Source organism: Phalacrocorax carbo, chromosome Z, assembly GCF_963921805.1.
Source record: "Phalacrocorax carbo chromosome Z, bPhaCar2.1, whole genome shotgun sequence".
Lineage (NCBI taxonomy): Eukaryota > Metazoa > Chordata > Aves > Suliformes > Phalacrocoracidae > Phalacrocorax > Phalacrocorax carbo.
The window spans coordinates 71291396-71311682 of NC_087548.1; the positions used below are offsets into that span (position 1 = coordinate 71291396).

Here is a 20287-nt window from a genome sequence, read left to right on the forward strand (position 1 = left end):
ATCCCTGAGGAAGGGCTTTTGCCCTTTAGCATCTTTCAGAGTTGTTGTGGGAATTATCAGAGAAGCAAACATGAAAAATACAAACTGTAAATGTGAGGTAAGCTTATTTTGTGCAGTGAACTACTTGGCAGTATGAGCTGTGAATGAGCAGAAATTTATGCATCTGTCCCATCTACCTTTGCCCAGGGACAGAACAGTATCTACTCATGACTTCCTCTAGCGAGCACCCCACATTTCACTATATTAGAGACTCAAAGAGAACTTTGCAGTATTTGCGCTTTCCCTTAGCATATTCCTAATTAAAGAAGATATCTTTTAGGATAAAAATAAGGGACTTGTTTAGTAAATGTGGAGCACGGATGGGAGATAGCTCCATCATGAGCAGGAAGAGGAGGGACTGAAATTTTAAAAGGGCTGATCTAAGCCCTGATTTAACATTTTGTGAAATCATTTACAAAGAACACATATAAAATGCAAATGCATTTTACCTCTAACACTGAACAAACTAGAAAGGACACATTTAATATGGTTGCTGTCCGTTTTGGCATTACTAAGAAAAATTCTAAGTGTATTCTTTTTCTTCCCACAGTCTCCCCAACCAAGGGCCAGCAACAGTAAAAGTGTATAGTTGGGGTTTAATACGACTTTTGTTGAGTGTGCAAGCTCGATATCGTAACATATTTTATTAGATATTTCACTTAATACAAGACTTCTGTTACACAGATTCATGCTCTATCCATCTGGCTGCCACACTGATATCCTGTTGAGTACCTGCTGCAATTTATCACATTATTCATATTTTTATTGGAACTCATTTAGTTTTATCCAGAAGCTCTTTTCAAAATGCCTGTAATACACAAAAAACCACTTTATCAACAGATAGTCTATTGCTCTGCAGATGTGAGTTTCAAGAAGCACCCTTATGGTGTAAGAATGTAATCTATTAGAGTGATAAAGGTTTCAGGAAGAAACAATAAAAAAAAGGTTTTTTATTAAATGTCTAAGGATCCAGTAGCATGTGTCCCATTACCAATAAAGGCTCCATTTTCTCAGAGATACCTTTACTGTTTTGTTTTCTACTCTCCAGAAATAGAAATCCCAATAACTGATACATTAATCCCATGGACAATTTTCTTGAAGCTTTCTTGTTTCTAACAAGATTATTGTCATATCAAATAGCAACTAGCTTTTCAGAATAGGAACTCACAGGTAAGGAGCCACTGTATTTCTGAACTGAGAAATAATAAAAATACAGCTGGCAGTGAGTAAAAAGCTGATTTACTGCTTATAGGAAAATATTGCTTGTTGAACTGTTTTTAAACATTAGGTTGGATCCTTCACTTGTACTCAAAAAAATCATGGTTCATGGCACCCAGCACCTGCAAGCCATCTGATTCTTCTGTTAAAAATTCAGTGGGTGCCTACATGTGGTCAATTTAATAAAATAGTTTTCAAGCCCACTGCCCTTAGGATCTTCAGTGTTCAAGTCATAACTTCGTTCTGCATTTCTGTAGAGGCAGCACGTTGTACTTTCATCTGAAATGTATACATGTGCACAACATCCTTTCAGAAAGTGTGCCACCTATATTTAATGCAATGAACGTGATCTTTTCTGTTAGGTGAAAAGATGCTCCTTTTAATCCATACATTTTGACAAATCAATTAAGACATTTATTTTCAGCTGCTGGTAAGATGGGATGTCAAGCAGCAGATACATGCAGGTCTGTTAACTAGTTAATAGCTTAATAGTAGATCTACTGGTGATAGCTGCTGTTTCTGCAGGTGCCATCTTATTTTCTCTGTGGCACACAATTAAAATCAAGCCTTACCATTGTTTGATTATACTGAGAAAGTATGTTCATCTATAAATAGTCCCTCTGAAATGAATAGGTGCTGTTTAGTGAGTAAGACAGCAGATCAACATTTCCAGTTGTGATACAACATATCTCAGCATAAAAAAGAAAATCCTCAAAATTTCAAAAATTGGCTTCTGATTCAAGTGCTTATCCTATCTTCAGCCATTTTGTCACATTGGTCAATGGTAAGATATTTCTGACTTTTCAGCTGGGAAGACACCTAAATTACTTAACAAAAATGTTACTGTCACCATCAGAATTTCTTTATTTGCTCAGACCAGAAGTCAAGCTCAACAGTAGTCTGTTTCCAGTATTGGTAAGGGAAAATTAGGATGCACGTGTAAAGTGAGCAACCTCTTGGTAAACCGTCCTAGGTTTCAGGACTGACAGTTAGAGTACCTGAGCTGAATATCACCACTATGTTTAATAAATGCAGTTTTAATAGTCATAAGCATAGTTAAAAGAATATGGTGCCTGTGTTTGATCCTTGTTCAGAAACAGTTATCTTAGTTCTTAACTGGTCATGTCTTTACATCTTTATGGAAAAATCTGAAATATGATTTGCTACTGAGGATCTGTGCTGTTACGTTTTCCTCTCCAAAAAGAAAAACAGAAAGTTCTTGTAGTGCCAGTATATAGTTTCATTCACTTAAGATACCCAAAACTCTATTCTATCTCATGTATGAAATCTGAGCTATACTACTACACATATTTTGGGAACAATTGATTACACATAATTTTAAAAAATTGTAGTCTATACTACTACTGTCTCTTGACTCTGCTGCCTGTTTTTTGACTCTGAGTTCTTTCTTTGCTTTTATTACATTACTTTCTGATCATACCGTGGCTCTTCTCTCTGTCTGCTAAATTCCAGTCACGTATTAGGAAAAGATTTGGAGCTTTTTCTGTTTGCAAGTCTTGTAGTAAGAGTATCCAGGAACAAATGAGTATTAATTGTCCTCAGACACATGTAAACTGGAAATTAGATATCTAATATAATAAAAGCATGGATCTGGAACAGTGTTTCCGTTAGTCCCATTTGCCTGGAGATATGTAAGTTGATATTTAGATAGGCCGTATAGTATGGTTGCCCAGTCATGAGTACTGGGGGAAATTCCTTCTGGTACTATGTCTGTTAGTCCACTGGGAAAATATGATGCCAGATAGTTTGCATCTTCAGATAGGTGTTTTAATGAAACAGCTGGGAGGGGTTTCTACAGTGAAGCTTTTCTTTAGAGGGAATCTATTCTGAGAAAATGTCTCAAATTCCAATGTTTGTGAAAGTGATTGTAGAAAAATAAAAACAAATAATACAGAAGAAGTTATAGTAATGGACTTACAAAGTTATTGAAACAGAAGACTGCTGAACTATGTATCACAGTAATAAATGAGCAGTGGAGTAACAAGTCAGTCATACTTGGCACTACAGCATCAGATCTATCATTCATACAGTCATAAACTATACAGAAAAGGAAGATGGCCTTTCACAGTCTAAGTTTGATTATACCAATGGCACAGGGTAGGTGAAACAGTGTTGTAATTGTCAAGTAAAATGTATTTGAAGAAACATCTATCCTTCTGTGTAAGCAGTCATGGTTTCTAAATTAGATACTACCCAAAGCAAAGACCTTTCACACATTAGCTCTGATTATTATCAGTGTTTCTACTTTGCTTGTTTCATTTCATTTTTTCCATTATTTCTACTAAAATTTGACTGCCACATTTCTGAGGCTTCACTCTACATTGCATTTTCAGTAGTAAAGCAGTAGGAAACAGTATAAAGCATCTGCTTTTAGAAAGACTATGCCTTTGTGAAAACACTGGCAGTCTTCAGGACTGTGTGTCAGGGGAGGGCTGGGGGAGTTTCTGATTTCCTTTTAGTGGCAAGTATACAATGAAAGCATAACATAGAAGTTGTACAAACTGGACTTCTGTTTCTTGTGAATCCTTGCTATACTGTGCTTCCATGATATATCTAAATTTTTTGAACTATTCTTTACTTTGTGACCAGCCCTTTTTGCTTAGATACTGGCCCAAGATCAGGGAATGAAGGAAGAGTTGTTCTACAGTCTTGACTAGGATTATCCTCAGTAAAGAACTATAACTTAAAATCTCTATTTTCTCTGTTTCTTCCCCTTTCCCAGTGAGGCAGTAGTTTATGATTGATCCTACTCCAATGCGAATAAATGTGGAATGAAGCCAGAACTAAGTTTAATTCATCTTGTCCCTGATTTTTCAGTATGAAAGAACACAGGATGCTAAGTAGACATTTATGTTCAGCAGATCAAGTTTAAATCGTTTCTGATAAGTAGCCCTGTATGCATAGGCCAGAAGTTCAGTTGTTGAATCTTTTGAGGTGTGTAAATATTTCAGGAAGAAATAGCAAAGGTCTTGACTGCCTCACTCCCAAGTCCTTAAAAACAAGTGCAAGAGTTTAAATGCATCCAGTTTGTGTTCATTTCTGTTCAGTTCTGACTCTGGGCTTGTGAAATTATTTTTTTCCCTTCTTCCAAAGCTTTAAAATATAATTCTTTTAATTTATAAATAAACAAGATATTTTCTTACCTGAAGATTCCAGTTGACTTTCAGGACTAAAACAAGTTGAAGCCTTAAGTTGGTACGTAAGGCCATAATTGTTTAGGTATGCCAGGAAATTGAAAGCAGCCAAATATTTAAGGAAAAGTCAGTTTCAGTCCTGTCAGAAAATGTGATTTAATTACAAAGATTTGTACTGAGAAACTAAAGTGGCTCAGAAAATAGGTTGCACATCTCACAAGATAGGACTGAAATATTTAGTATTTCCACTGAGGAGCTTATATAGTCTTTTGACATAATCCTGAGTTTACGAAGAAAATCTGAAATGTCTTAAAGACCAGTAAAACACATGTCATCAAAGTCCCAGGTGGTTCTCAGTAATTAATAAAAAAAAATAGTTACATAACATAAATGGATGTCTTTCTTGCTATATCATTTTCTTTCATCTCTCAAATAGCGGAGTTGTACTGCCTTAAACCCAAAGAGGAAGTCCATTACCACTCTCTCAGTGATAATTCACACCGGAAGCATTCTTGCACACATTCTCGTTGAACCTCTTTCTTCCTGCTCTCAACTTTGATGTGTTTGGGTTAAAAGTGAAGCCTTTGAAGGGGTCTTATTGTAATTTGCGCTGGATTAAGGTGATATAAAATTAAATTAGTAGTCATAAATTTGCCAATAGGTCTGCTGGGATACTTCAAGAATAAATCAATATAACTTCATCGTACTCCTCTGCTGAGGACTAGAACAGATCCAAGATGCTGCCCATTACCTCCAATGGTAGGTAGCAATGCTATCCTGTCACCTACACCAAACAGAGAATATATCTGTGCTGAACTCCACCTGTTCCTGAGTTTCCTGTGAAGCATATAAAAACTGGGGGATATATTTTTTCCCTTTTTTTAGGTATGTAGGTAGTTAATATTTGCCTCTTGGGGTCACCTTGAATACCTCTTCGTGTTCATTAATAGCTGAATTTAGCCTATATTCCTTGTTTTTTGTAAAGAATTCTACAAAATATTTCACAATTCAAGTGGGTATTATAACCTTCCTCAGTAATATGCTGTGTGTATATAATGCAGGTTAATATTAGAGTACCACTTAGCAGTGAGCATCACACAATGTAATTCCTCATAATACATTAGCAGGAAAATTGTTTAAAATAGTGCATTCTGAAAATAAAGTAGTCCATTGAACAGTGTCGAAATTGTCTAGTGTTCCTTATTTATAACCGCAGTAGAACATTCTCTAAAACTAGTAATGAAACAACACGGAAATTATTCTCTTAGCCTTCATACCTTTTAAGTAGGTATTATTAAAAGTAGCTACCCTTAGAAAACATCAGATTATTCATTGACCTTGCAAGTATTTTTCGTTATAATAAGGATGAAGTGGCTATTTTGCTGGCTTTAAAAATAGTTTGCAGGAAAAGCTTTTCTGCCACATAAATTTGGACTGGGGCAAATTTTAACTGAGTCACTGTATCCAGATATAGAAGAAGTAATATCTAAAAATGGATGGATAGTCAAAACATTTCATGTACTGAATTGCAAGATTATGACTGTTGCCTCTTCCTCCTTCATGTTTGAAACTGCATTAAATTATAGATAACAGTAAAGTAAGAGAAAAGCATATAAGACAATTAATTCCTGAGAAGTAATTCAAACCAGATAAATTGGGGTTAAGTTGCCCTTATAAATTTGTACAAATTGTGTGGAATTACTAAAATGATTGCTCTCATTTTACTTTTTAAATTAAATACATCACGGAAACATGTTTTTCAATATTAGCTGAAACAATCCTTGGTCTGAATTCAGTCCTGACCTTGCACATGAAGTGGGATGTTGGTCAAGAGATCTCCTCAGGTCCTTTCCAACCAGTTATTCTGTGACTTTATGATTATTCACAGAAAAATTAGAAAAGCTTGATACCATTGGTCCACTACTCCATGTTAATCACAATCCTGTGTCTTTAAAAAGCTGCAAGGCAACTGGATGTAAGAAGCAGAGAGTTGTCTCATATAAGCAGTTGTCTTGACTGAAAGCTTAGGGACAGGAAGTCTAGAGCTAGATGTAGTATTAATTGTAGAAAGAAACTTTGGAAGTATATAGGTGAGTTTTGTGATACCTAAGTCAAGCCTCATTCTTTTTTCAACCAGTCTGCAATTTAGAAGTGCACAGGTAAGAACACACCTGCAGAAATATGTAGCATTTCTTATCCTATGTTTATTCACTTTACTCCATGTGTAGATCTCAGCTTGTACAGTTTTCCTGAGATTATGCAAAAAGACTTTTGCAAAACAAAGCAGTCGTTCTCCCTGACTTCTAGCATCTCAAAACAAAAGTGATCCTAACTAATCTAAACCTGTTCAGTTAATGTGATGAGCCAATGGCAAATTTTTCCAGGAAAAAAACCACATCAGCTGAGATCTTCTTAAATTATTTGCCAGAATGGTATTGGGTTTTGGTGACTTATTCCAATTTTGTGAATCCTAGTGCTTCTCAAAACCAAACTGGTAGAGGTGGTTTCAAGTGGAGAATCCAAAACAATAGTTTTATTTTAAAAGAAATTTCTTGAAAATAAGTCATTATTTTCAGGCCAAACCCTAGCCTCGGTAGAAACTATGGAAGCTTATTTTAATTTCCTGAGCCGTGTATCTGGAGCATCAGTATGACTCTTCTTACTTTTAATGTTAAGAATGATACTATAAGTGATTATATAACCAGAAGGAAAAGGATTGTAAGTGAAGAACCACTATGTCACGGAATTCAGCTCACCAGTGTTGTCAGTTTCCTTTTAATTAAGAAAAAGAAACACCCATGTTTTTAATTTTTTTTAATCAATGCATGAGTGTTATAGTGCTTTTTAAGCTCTTCCCCAGGTATTACAAGCCTGCAATAACAGTAAGAAGATTTTGGAAAATAACTAAGATATAAAACACTATCTGAGTGGTGCAGCTGACACACCTGAGAGACAGGATGCCATCCAGAGGGACCTGGACAAGCTTGCGAAGGAGGCCTGTGTGAACCTCATGAGGTTCAACATGGCCAAGTGTAAGGTCCTGTATATGGGTCAAGGCAATCCCCAGTTTTGATACAGGCTGGGGGATGAAGGTCCTGGGTGTACTTGTAGATGAAAGGCTGGACATGAGCCAGCAATGTGCGCTCACAGCCCAGAAAGCCAAACATATCCTGGGATGCATCAAAAGCAGTGTGAGCAGCAGGTGGAGGGAGGTGATTCTGCCCCTCTGCTCTGCTCTGGTGAGACCCCACCTGGGATGCTGCGTCCGGCTCTGGAGCCCTCAGCACAGGAATGACATGGAGCTGTTGGAGCAGGTCCAGCGGAGGCCACAAAAATGATCAAATGATCCAAGGGCTGCAGCACCTCTCTGATGAGGACAGACTGAGAGAGCTGGGGTTGTTCAGCCTGGAGAAGAGAAGGTTGCAGGGACACCTTACTGTGGCCTTTCAGTACTTAAAGGGGGACTATAAGAAAGATGGAGAAACTTTTTAGAGGGCCTGTTGCAATAGGACAAGAGGTAATGGTTTTAAACTGAAAGAAGGTAGATTCAGACTAGAGATAAGGAAGACATTTTTTTCAGTGAGGGTGGTGAAACACTGGCACAGATTTCCCAGAGAGGTAGTATATGCCCCATCTCTGGAAACATTCAAGGTCAGGTTGGATGGGCTCTAAGCAATCTGTTCATGAAGATGTCCCTGCTGATTGCAGGGGGATTGGACTAGATGACCTTTAAAAGTCCCTTCCAACCCAAACCATTCTATGATTCTAAGATCTATCCTTACTATTTGCATCAGCGCATGTCAGGGTTTACCTCCTGCCATCTACAAATACAAGAGTCCTAAGCTTCTATTATTATTTAATAAAATTAATAAAATACAGGGAAACTGAGGAGACATATTATCTAACTTTAGCAGTTTATGCTGAGCGCTTCTTTATGAGTGCTTAAGGTCTGTCTATGATGTGCTATGTACTCAGTCTCAAAATGTAAAAATAATGAAAGGAGATGTTCTATTACATTGATCTATTGAAAGATATCTGACCCAGCTAGTCAAGTTACTTGATCTAAAGATTTTAATGTCATTGCTTTATTTTATTTTATTTTATTTTATTTTATTTTATTTTATTTTATTTTATTTTATTTTATTTTATTTTATTTTATTTTATTTTATTTTATTTTATTTTATTTTATTTTATTTCAGTTTAGTTTAGTTTAGTTTAATTTAATTTAATCTAGTTTAGTTTAGTTTAGTTTAATTTAATCTAGTTTAGTTTAGTTTACTTTAATTTAGTTTGGTTTGGTTTGGTTTGGTTTGGTTTGGTTTGTTTGGGTTTGATTTTTTTATGGTTTGTTTTTTTTTAATAAGGTTGATATGAAGATAAACAGTCTGAAGGAGGGAAATAGTAGAAGACTATCACCACGAGTGTGAGCAATGAGAAGTTTCAACTTGGTAAGTTTCCCTTCAGTGGTCTCATTTGTGTTTGTAATAACATCTCAGCTGCTGTATTCTTGATGTGATATTTCTGTGTTAAGTGTCATAAACTTTGCCTTCTGTGTTAACAAAACATGAATACTCAGTATCTCATTATCTCCTTCAGATGAGGTTTTGTCATGGATCCAAGTATTTTCGGTCCCCAGCCAATTCAGTTAGCACAGAAAATTATTTTATAATCCTTTAAGTATGTACACAATGCTTCCAAATTTTGCCCACTCTTGTCAGGAGTAGATGTTGCAATGTCAAGAATTTGATGAGCTGAAGGTCAGTTTTTGAAATGTTATTTTCTGTTGATTTTTTTTTTAAATCTAGAAAAACACTCATGAATTTTAAAAATATCATTCTAGAAATTCAAATTATATTTTTAAAGCAATTACTTATTCCAGCCTTATTCTGTGAAATATTTGCTTCAGGTGAGTTGTCCTTTTATGAAGGATCTTTCTGTGATTGTTTTTTTTCCTCCCTGGAAGAAAATCAGTGCAGTTTTAGCTGCATTATCTTGTTTGGGAGGAAAAGTAGTTAGAAACATTTAGGGACAATAGTCTCTACGTCCCCAGAGGGAGTGGAACTACCCCTGCTATTTTTTACACTAGTATATCAATGACACACACAACCTTTGGCTAATAAAGTGCTGGGAACCGGTAAGGCAGTTTTAGAAATTCAAAAAGAATTCAGATGAGCTGCAGCATTTAATAGACCAACATGCTCAGATTTATAACCTGAAAATACAAAAAAACCCTGATATCAGAGACCTGGTATAGTTTGACTATTCATTAGTAGTGCTTTACCATTGCACTGACTTTGAAAGTATATCAGATAATAGTGAAATGAGAAAAACCCGTCAAAAAATGGAGTTCACTGACTGTCTTGTGATCACTGGTAGGTGGCAGAGATATCAAGAATGTTAATAGAGAAACACAAAGGCTATGGCTTTATCCCTGAGGAAGGATTTTTTTTTTTCCCATATGATATGAACATACTTGGACTGTTCAACTCTCCAAGCTGAATAGTAAGTCCTCTAATATTGTAATGCCCATGCTGACTCAAACCTACCTCCTGTCCTTTAAACCCAGTCACTGTCACTTTCATTTTTTAAGCACCCTGAATCTTTCCTTGCTGAGTCCCCAAAATCACACTTCCAGTACATACAGGCATTTATAATTTGTCTCTTTCTTATAAATTTCTGAGCAAGATACTAATTCTGGGAATTAGCAGGTATTCAGTTCTTGCACGTAACAAAGAAGCTATTTTTTGCTTGAATGCATTTGCCTTGGTCTGTTTCTGCAGGTTTGTGAATGCTTTTTGATCCAGAGTTTAGACGTGCCCTGGGACTTGGGATTTTCTTGCCTTCATATCACCACTTCTTAGTCACGTTTTAGGCAGTAACAAAATAGGGTGTTTTCCCTTCAATGTGTTTGAATAACCAACTCTTCAGTCCTTCCTGAAGCTTCTTACTCTCCAGAAAGTGAAAACACATCTAGATTATATCTTTGGAGAAGGAGGAAACACTTGCAGAGGAGATAATTTTGCATACACTTACCTGTATACTTCACTTTAGGGTACTTCTAGAGTGTACTTTTCAGAATTATTTTTAAGACAGTTTTAAATATTTTAATCTTGAATTGTTTTAGTCTTCTGAAAACTTTGTGTCTTCTCCAGTTAGATGAAATGAGTGCATTGATGATTGAAAATAACAGGATAGTAATCTTGACGTAGTTGACTTATTCTTTGGTTCCCATTAACTATAGCAAGATTTTTGGTTGGTTGGTTGGTTTTTGTTGATGAGGGTGATCAGATCCTGGAGCATATTGCCCAGAGAGACTATTAGATCTCTGTCCTTGGAGGTGTTCAAGAGTAAATTGGGCATGGTCCTGAGCAGCTTGATCTGATTAGACCTGTTTCTAGAGGAGGGTTGTACTAGAAGACCTCCAAAGGCTCCTTCCTTTTAAAATTATTATGTGGATTTGTGATTATATGGATAGCATTGCTCCCAAGTAGGAGGGAAGTCCTATCAATTATTTTGCTTAATTTCACTAACGACTTCAAGGAATTAGTTATGAAATTTTTACTAAACTGACATGAAATATGTATTCTCTTCCTATTTCTTGTACACACATCAGAATACTAAAACCTTGGTGATTCTGAACAAGGTGCAGATATTGGATAGACAAATGTTCTTCCATTAAATGTTTTAGAATATTTTAAAGGCCAACATTTCCTTTAAACTAGTGTATACCCTTATTAATGAGAATAAATTACAAATTCCTGGTTACCAACAGGTGCCAGTTGGATCTAACTGGGAATAATGGTTTTGAGAAAAATCAGCTTTTTTTAAGCTTCCAATTTGGAGTAGTTTCTCTGATGGCAGGAGTATCTAGAAATAGAGAGTAGACCACAATAATGCTAAGTCTGCCATCTGTATTTATTAATGTTGTGTATGATCTCTTTCTCATGAACTAGTTACTGTGAATTTCCTTATAATACATGTGAAGTGATGTCATTCCACCAAGTAAGCAATAAATGTTTCATTCACACGTAAGAGCAGCAAAACCAAGCACTTAGTAGGCTTCATTTTATTAAAAGGTGATGGGGTGAGACTCAACTGCAAAAACTACTGAGGTGAAAGAAACAGAACTTGTAATAGCTGATATCTTTGTCTTACCTTTGGAACAAGAAGCAAGGAAGAAAACAGGGCAGGGGCAGGTAAACATGAGACAGGGAAGAGCTTTCATCCTGAGTGTGAGAAACAGGCTCAGGAAGCTCCCAAGCCTAAGTAACACTGAAATGGAGATGTCAGCTAAATTGTCTGAAATCATGGATCGGCTAAGAAAAAACACTTTCTAAAACATAATTTCTCTGATTATTGTTCAGAACTCTTTCCAAATTTGTAGTTAAGAAAGGAATCCTTTATTTCACAAAACTGAGGCTTGTATTATCCTTAAGACAGGATAGTGTTTAAAGTTTGTTAACATGATTGTGACAAATCAGAATTAAGTAAGGAATTCATGTATAGGCACCTGAAACAAGTAAAGGAATATCAGGAATTGGTCTGCGAACCCAACCAATCTGTAAAAATGCTTTTCAGTACTGATTTTTTCAATCACTAGAATAAGAGGAGAAGTTTCCGTGGTTGGTTTTTGTTCCATGCCACTTTGAGAAGAGCAGGCAATAAATAAGCAGACCATGATGTTATACGTTTTCACAGCTAAGATGTGTGTTTTCAAAACAATAAAAGAGAAAAAAAAAAAAAAAAAAAAGAAAAAGGGATGAGCAGGCAGATAAGTCTTCTCTGGAAACTACCAAAGAGGCTGGTGGCCTTCACCGTGTTTTGAACAGAAGATGAGACCAGTTTAGGTAAAAGTAGATATCTCCTTTTCTTTAGTAATGTGCAATTAATATTTCTAAACCCTATTGCCCATGGTGCTGGAATCAAGCCTGTATTGAAGTTTTTGTACCTTGCTTCAGGAGTGCAGCAGGAGTTATAATGTGACATGGATGTTTGAATTGTGTCACCATTTTCATAGCTCTACTGGTTTATTCAGTTCACTGAGGCAGAATTTCAACCAAAGTACATACGGTATATTACACTGCACTAACGACAACAAACTGCATGTAATGTGAATTGTTATTTATCTGGTTCTCAGAACAATACAATTTAACTGCAGCACTGTTAATAGTAAGACTCAAAGCATTGATAGTGCAAGATGATAGGTTATTGGCCACATACACAGAAGAGCTTTCCAGTTTAAATCAACAGTAGTCTGTATCCATTACTGATGTTTGTAGTGAAGAAACTGTTTTACACAAGCTCGCGCAAACATTTAAGAGGAAGACAAGGTCGGGTTCTGAATGATCTAGAAGCTAGGTTTCTCCCCTTAAAGAAAAAAAAATTGAAGTATTCACATCCAGATAGATCTGACTATGTGAACAAGGAACAAAAAATATTGGGGAAAAGTTATGGCAATGACTTGAAGGTGAATAAACTTTTCTGTACAATTTTCAGTTCACCAAGTTGGGAACCCTAATAGCTTATAATTTCTCTATAGGGTATGAAGATACCCTGCATATTTTTGAATTGTTTTTAGAAAAGGAGGTAGTTGCAGTTAACTTCATGAGCATGCAACACTGCCAACCAAACAAAACCAAAACACCTACAAAATTAAAGATTCAGTTGATAGTATGGACAGTTGTGCTATAAAAACTTTTAATTTGAAACTTAAATAATAGTAAAAATATAAAATAATGGTAAAGAAAAAGGGATAGGTAGAAGAAATATAACAATATTAAAGACTTGACTTAGTTTTGGTAAAGGACAAAGAAGTAATTAAAAGATTCTCTCTTGGGAGATTATCAAGGGACTTAAACTGTGAGGAAGAGTAGTTCAGCTTTGAGAAGACCACATGCAGTTAGGGAGTAGGATTTTACACACTGTAGCTGTTAAAAAGGGAGCAGTTGGTTAGCTACTAGAAATCTTAAACAAATTTTGGATCTAGATATTTGAAAATCTATTGACACACTGGCTATACTCCTTTGGGAAGTCTGAAGTTGAGCTAAAAACTGAACTACAAACTTCTGAGACTCCCTCTTATTTCTGTTTCAGGCTGGTTCTCACTGTCATCTTTACCAAAGATAGCTTATAGTAACTGATGTGTAACTTTAAAACTTACCAGTATAGTTACTTTAGTTTACAGCCGTACTTGTTGTTTTACCTACAGGAAACCAAGAAAGACTTTATGGATGTAATATCTTCATTTCGAAGAGCAGAATAATGTCATAGTCATAGGTACAATGATCAAAGCAATAATTCATCTTTGGTATAGTTTGCCAGGAGTCAAAGCAATTCCATCAGAGAGAAATCTGGCCAATTACTGTTTAAAGGAAACACAGAGTAATTTGATTAAAGAGCTATCCCACACCCCAAAAGTGATTAATTACTAAAAAAGTACTAATCTTAAAAGCACTGCTGCCATTAAGTCATGGAACATGTAGAAAGTATTACTAATGACCATTTAAGCCATTATTTTTAGCTACCTTAAAATACTGTCTAATTTCTGTCACTTATCTTTTCAGTTCCTGCCTGTATGAATAACCGTTAACTTTTTTCCTGACCTTGATCTTCTTTTGGTATTTCTAAAACATCTGTCATGTAATAAGGAATTCATTTGCATCCATAACTGTGCTTTATAGTCATTAGGTTTTTGGCTGTCAATGTGTTTTTAAGCATGCTAATTGGAATGAGAAAGAAAAGGTGATCTAAGGAAACTGTATCAATAAACACTATAAGTATATTATATTATTTATTTTTGTAGTGTAAAAATTACTATGAGTTTCAAGACCAACCTTTCAAATGTATTCTAATATTAAACAAGAAGAAAACAGAAGATTTCAACTTAATAGATAACTATGGTCTTCTGACGTACAGAAAAGTTAGATGACATTACTCCAGCAAGCAGTATCATTCCGATGAATTCTTGTCTGTTCATTCCACACTTCTCCACTGAGAGAGTAGTGAAGTTAGCTGTCTTCCCACAGGTACAGGCACAGTTTAATAAATAGCTTTTGCACAGGGAAGGAACCTCTCTTAGAAAATTCTGTACTGAGACAGGTTTTTATGCCTTGGATCCTTTGTGTGGTTCTGACTGGGAAAAGGTTCTGTTCAGTGAAAAGGTTTTCCCAGAATCAAAAGTTCTGTGACTCTTTTGAGTAACCTAGAACTGTACCCTGGCATCAGTTGTGATGAAGTGTAAATATGACTCAACAAGAGTAAAGCTTACTGGAGCTATTATGTCTACTTTCCTTAGCTAAAAAAAGCACATAATTCTACTTGACTATTTCTGTACTAACATTAGTGTACTAAATTATGAATGTATTTCTTCAAAATCAGTTTCACAGGGGGCTGTTTTGCAGGGGTAGAATCAAATACCTCCCTTCATTTTCAAGATCTTTTATTCCCAGATCGGTAAACTGAGTAGTGTTTGATCTAACTCTGGGGTAAAGATGCAGGACCTGTTTACAGCATGGCATTATTTCAATATAGCAGCTACAAGGTACTTGTGTTAGAATAATATACTTCTACATAGTAACTAGCAGAAGATATATCTAGGGGTTTTCAGTTTCTCACTTAGTATAGGTCATCAGTTATCAGAGAAAGTAAGCCAATTTAGGTTAGCTGTTCTCTAATCCTTTATTTTAATACACATTTCTGGGGCCTTTTTTGTATTTTCAGGTGCTTTACAATCCTCTGATTTCTCAGATTCTTCATTTTTTCAGGTTTGTTTCTTCGTACGAGTTTTCTCTAGCTGTCTTTGAGTCATCTTTTTGGCAGAGAAAGTATTATGAAATCAGTGGGGGGTAGGTTGCTCTCTGATCTGCTAATTTAGTAGAGGGATGAAAAGGTGGTTTTGAGATGCTTTACAAACACTAGGTATGGGTGGGTGGAGGAGTCATGAAAGACAGGAAGAGCACAGGAGCTCAGAAAGTAGAGCAAGGGTCGTGACAAGAGCAAGTAAAACAGAATACAGCTGGAAAGAGAATGAAGGCCAAACTGGTAAAAGTGTTACAAAGGTGGTAAGAAAGGGAGAGGGAAAGGTCTGAAGTTAAGCAGCATGTAGTGTACCTTCAGAATGTGGCTAATCCTGCATATTCACAGGTATTTAGCTTAAAAAATACATTCAGAACCACAATGACAAGTGTTCAACTTGTGCTGAAGCCATAACTTACCAAAAAAGACAAGTCAGCATTCCCTTTCCTGATGACATAAGAACTGTATGACATTCATCCCACTGTAAAAGATTTTTAGGTTTGGGACATGGTTCAGGTGATTTGTTATTAAGTATTACTCATGTCAACTCTTGGCCCTTTTGTTCAATTGGTGCCTCTTTTTGGAGGGAAATTTTGTGATGTTCACATGATAGGACAATGAGTTTTATCTCCTGGGACTTTCACCAGGCCACAGAACAGTGAAGAAGGTAACCTCAAGCATTAACAGTCCGAAAATATTGGGGTTACAATCTTTATGTTAAAACCCCACTGAGCTTTTCAGTGTTCTGTTCTTAGACTGTTCTTAGACAGCTTTACCATTCTTTCAGTTCTATCTGTAGAGAGAAGAGGTTAGTAAATTCTGTGAACCCTTCTTGTTAATCTCTTCCTCCAAATAAAGCCTTAAAAACTCTGGAAAACAGATCTGATTCAGGAAAGCTCTTTTTTACTTTTAAGAATTTCTCCATATTTTTCAGGGTTGTGTTTAAACCTTCTTACATTATTCATATGCTTCACCATATTGTTGAATTGCACCCAGTCTTCAGCTAGTCTGGAGAAGTTATAACCCTTTACTGAAGTTCCAGTGAACATTTCCTTGCAATGCATGAAAAGAAGAATGTCCCATTAAGAGAACAGTGTCCCAGGTTTAATTGTACTCTTTTTATAAAGCTGATTTTCTAAGTAGAAAACTTTCTACTGTATGAAATTGCAAAACCTTTTTTCTATCTGTTCTGATACTTTTATTACTAAGAGTACGCTTTATAATAAAATAAGAACAACATTAGATAAAATTCACCTTGCAAACTAGCTCTTCAATACCAGGAAAAGAAGCATGTCTTGACCTATGCAGCAGTGAGTTAGGGTCCTCAGTCTCATGTCCGGACTTAACAAGTGTGTAAATGTACCTTTTCTGTAACTTCTGATTTATTATTGATTATATTTTATTTTGAAGTTACTTGTACAGAACACACAGCCATTACTTCTTTTTGCTTGAATACTAATACCAAATAAAAACTTAAAAAACGACCACCCTGTATAGATTCTATGTAATTCTGAGACAGTGCCTCACTCATGCTAGTAGAAATCATTTGTATATAGAAAGAAAACAAAGTCCTGAGAGACCTTTATACTGTAAAGTATTTTCATTTTTGAGGCTTCAGATACATGCTGCATAGTCTATGAATTGAGTTTAAGGGTGATTTACTGTTCTTTTAGGGGAGTAGGCTTATCAGATCATAAATATATGCTACAACAACTTTCCCAACAGCTTTTTCCCTACATAGAGGAAACCTGAAAAACATTGCTCAAAATCAGTAATTATGGTCCTCTTTGTAATTTACCTTTTAAAGTATTCTTGTTGAAATATGCTTTCTTGTACCCTGCCTAGATAGTTAATTCTTTTCAAAGAGAATGCTTAGCTGAGTTACGTTATTAATCAAAATCTATGCCTCCAGCAACCATTCCTACAAGAAAATAAAATAAAATGTAGAAATGGTACAAAGGAAAATGAAGCCGCAGTACCAAAACTGTACACAGTGCTGATCCTTTTGATTCTACCTGACAGAAAAAGGTTTTATTCTCAGCACTAATGCATAAATTAGCTCTCTGGATGGCAAGATGGCAATATTGAAGGCAAGTGCTGACAATAGTGAAGATTTAAGTTTGCACTTCATAATTTAACATGCTTAATTTATCACTAAGTAGAGATTATTATTCAATAGTCCTATATATTAAAACATTTTAATTAAAGTAACTTTTTGTTTTGCTGCTTCATGACCTAGTGGTAGAGCTGATTTATTCTTTGTGGAGGAGGCAGGAAGCACTTCTCACCTTGTAATATATTTGCAGAGAGAAAAGGAATATTTTTCCATCTTGATTATAAACAATCTCACCATTGCTGGCCAAAGTATTGCCTTCACAAGTCAATGTTTTCCAATGATATTGTATGGAAAAGCAGCATAACTGGCACAATTAGGTGTTGTTTGCCTAAGCTAAGTATAATCAAAGAAGAAAATGGAGAAATTTGGCACTATCTGCTCCAGGACAGAGAAAAGACAAGGGCTGGATAAAGCACTCTTAAGTGCTAACTTCAGTCTTGTTTTAATGAGGAATTTCTATGAGGTTCTTGTTTTGTTTTGTTTTATAAGCTGCAAGGGGTATTAGGTATTTTTTCCATTACAATAAGAATATTCTAAGAAGATCCCTGGAAATGCTTTTATAGCACAAGTATTTTTGCCCTACTTCTTGACACTCCCTTCTAAAAAAAATCCCACAGTGCTTTGCTTACATTGAATTGCCCCCATGGCATACTTCTGCAAGGACTAAGGGAAAACACGTCAGAGCAAAAGCAAGAAACCTGTGTTGGAAATCCATATGAATAACCAGCATGAAAATCACTGAAGCTACAGGGCTACTGCATAAATGGAAACAAAAGTAAAGAGAGAGGAGAGAAAACCATTTCATGACAGGGAGGAACCCATATATCTGTGTACCCAAAACAATCCTTCAAGAAGTAAAGGAGAATACACTCTCAGGTGCTTCTCACCTGTTTGGGCATAGCACTTAGACCACAGGATACTTTTGCTTAATTAATTAAGCACCTTCCACTGCAGGGGCAGACTGAGAAGATGGAGGTGGATATGAGGACTGTTTTCATCAAGTATCAGATTCCTGAAGTCCCTTATGCTGCTGTCCATCTCTGTGCTTCTGTCAGGTAGCAGAGAGGCATTCAGCAGGTGACCTAAGCCATGTTTTTTAAGAATTCCCAATTAACTGTATTAAAACTGCAAATTGTGGACTCTCCTCTTTAATCTGCTTTCACATTATCTTATCCCATAATATTCCTTCTCTACCTCTGTGGGTCTTGGCTCAAGACAGCGAGCCTTATTCCTGCTGTGTAAACTTTCATTTTTCTTCTATTCATGTACCTTTTTTTTCCTTAACCGGTGTACTCTCTTGCCAGCCACTCTTTCCTTTCTAATGGACCATATCATAATCAAAATTACAAATCTGCTATACCTAAAAGCAAAAGAATTCATTTAGTTAATGCAGGACTAGGCAGATAATGTGTAATAATTATGGCTAATGTGTCACAAGAGGCAATAAATACGGATAGTAAGATATACAACAGACATTTCCAGTAATGTGAAAGCCACTGAATATATTCCTTCTATCTCTTCTAGTTTGTTCCAGTATGTAAATTTATCCTTTTAAGGCAATGCAGCTGTTGTCAGATTAAAAATGTATCTGCATCCTAGCAAGATACAGCAGAATTTTTCAGCAGTAAACTTCACAGAGAGGAAACAAATAGAATTAATAAAATCAGAATATTCATTGGAAATAATACACCACTCCATATGAATCTACAGATGTCTAAAGCATATACAAACATACCTACATTCATAGATGCATGAATATTTGCTTTTGTGAAGGACCAGCTGCTCTCCAGGGTGATGATGTGTCTTTAGGAAGCTGATCAGAGTCCATTTCTTCTCTGCCCATTGATTGTGGGAAAAGTATCAAGCAAAACAAAGGAGATTTGCTTCTTATTACTCATTATTGTGAATTTCAAATCCAAACTTAGAATTGTATCTGAAGTAAACGGGTGAAATCCTTTGAGAGTTTTTCACCAGCATGTAATTTCATTAGAATTCATTAAATCACTGGGGGGTGGGGGAAGAGCAACCCCAGGGAGGGTTGTTGCATTTAGCATTTTTTTCCTCCTTTGAATTACACACTTCAAACATTTTTAAAGTTTTTCTGTCTCAGTTTTTTTTGGTGATGATTTGCTATGCCATTTCATAGCAAGGCAATACAGTTGGATCTAAAATTTCCATCAAAATATTCTCAAGCTCTGAAATGATACCAATGTAGCTTTGTATTTTATCTTTGCACTCTACTGAATGCATTTTAGTTCAGTTTAAAATAATGTATTTGTACAGCTGTAAAATGCTGAAAGATTGGCACATATTAAATATTTGCTGCACTATCAAAATTAAAACCTTCTCTGGATATTGGCATACCAAAGAATTAACATTGGTCTGTAGCTTCAAAGAGTTCTTTGTCTTTTTTTTCTTATTGCACTGCTGGTATGTTCAGAGAACACTGAAATTTGAAGAAGTTCTGTGTAATCTCTCTGTTATTAGTTTTTGCACTTTATTTTTTGTTTTGGTACTGAATTATAATTTCCCTGGAACCCAAGACTGCTGCCTGAGTCATAATGCTAATAATGATTAACACTTGGACTCTGAGATGTGCAGGTAACTCAACCTTTCTGTAACAGTCCATCTTCTAGAAAGAGAAAAATTTGGAAATAAGTAGTCAGTGAGTCTTTTGACAAAGTCCTCTTTGGCTACAGATTTAAGGAAGTTTTTCATTTGCTAGAGCGGAGGAAAAGTGTCTTACATCTTTTGAATTATCTATTTATTGAAATTCAGGAAGTTAAGGGGCAAGGAACTTGATTTTGCAAGACTGATGTTTTGTTAACCCCTCTTTATTTCTGTTCTAGCTACCATGAATTTATTAAGAAAACATGCCAAGTTGTCTGGCAGGCTTAAAAGGGTGATCAAGGAAAACCATAGTCTTTGCTTGTTTGTTTCTTTGTTTTAGGGAGACCTTTAAGTT

The 20287-nt window shown here is 35.8% G+C and overlaps 1 protein-coding gene across 1 annotated transcript in view; it reads left to right on the top strand.

The window, feature by feature from the left end:
• LINGO2 (leucine rich repeat and Ig domain containing 2) overlaps positions 1–20287 on the top strand; it is a 538957-nt gene that overhangs the window by 294186 nt on the left and 224484 nt on the right. The window contains exon 3 of the mRNA XM_064438384.1: positions 8777–8860. The gene's annotated coding sequence lies outside the window, so the exon portion shown is untranslated. The remainder of the gene's footprint in view (positions 1–8776; positions 8861–20287) is intronic.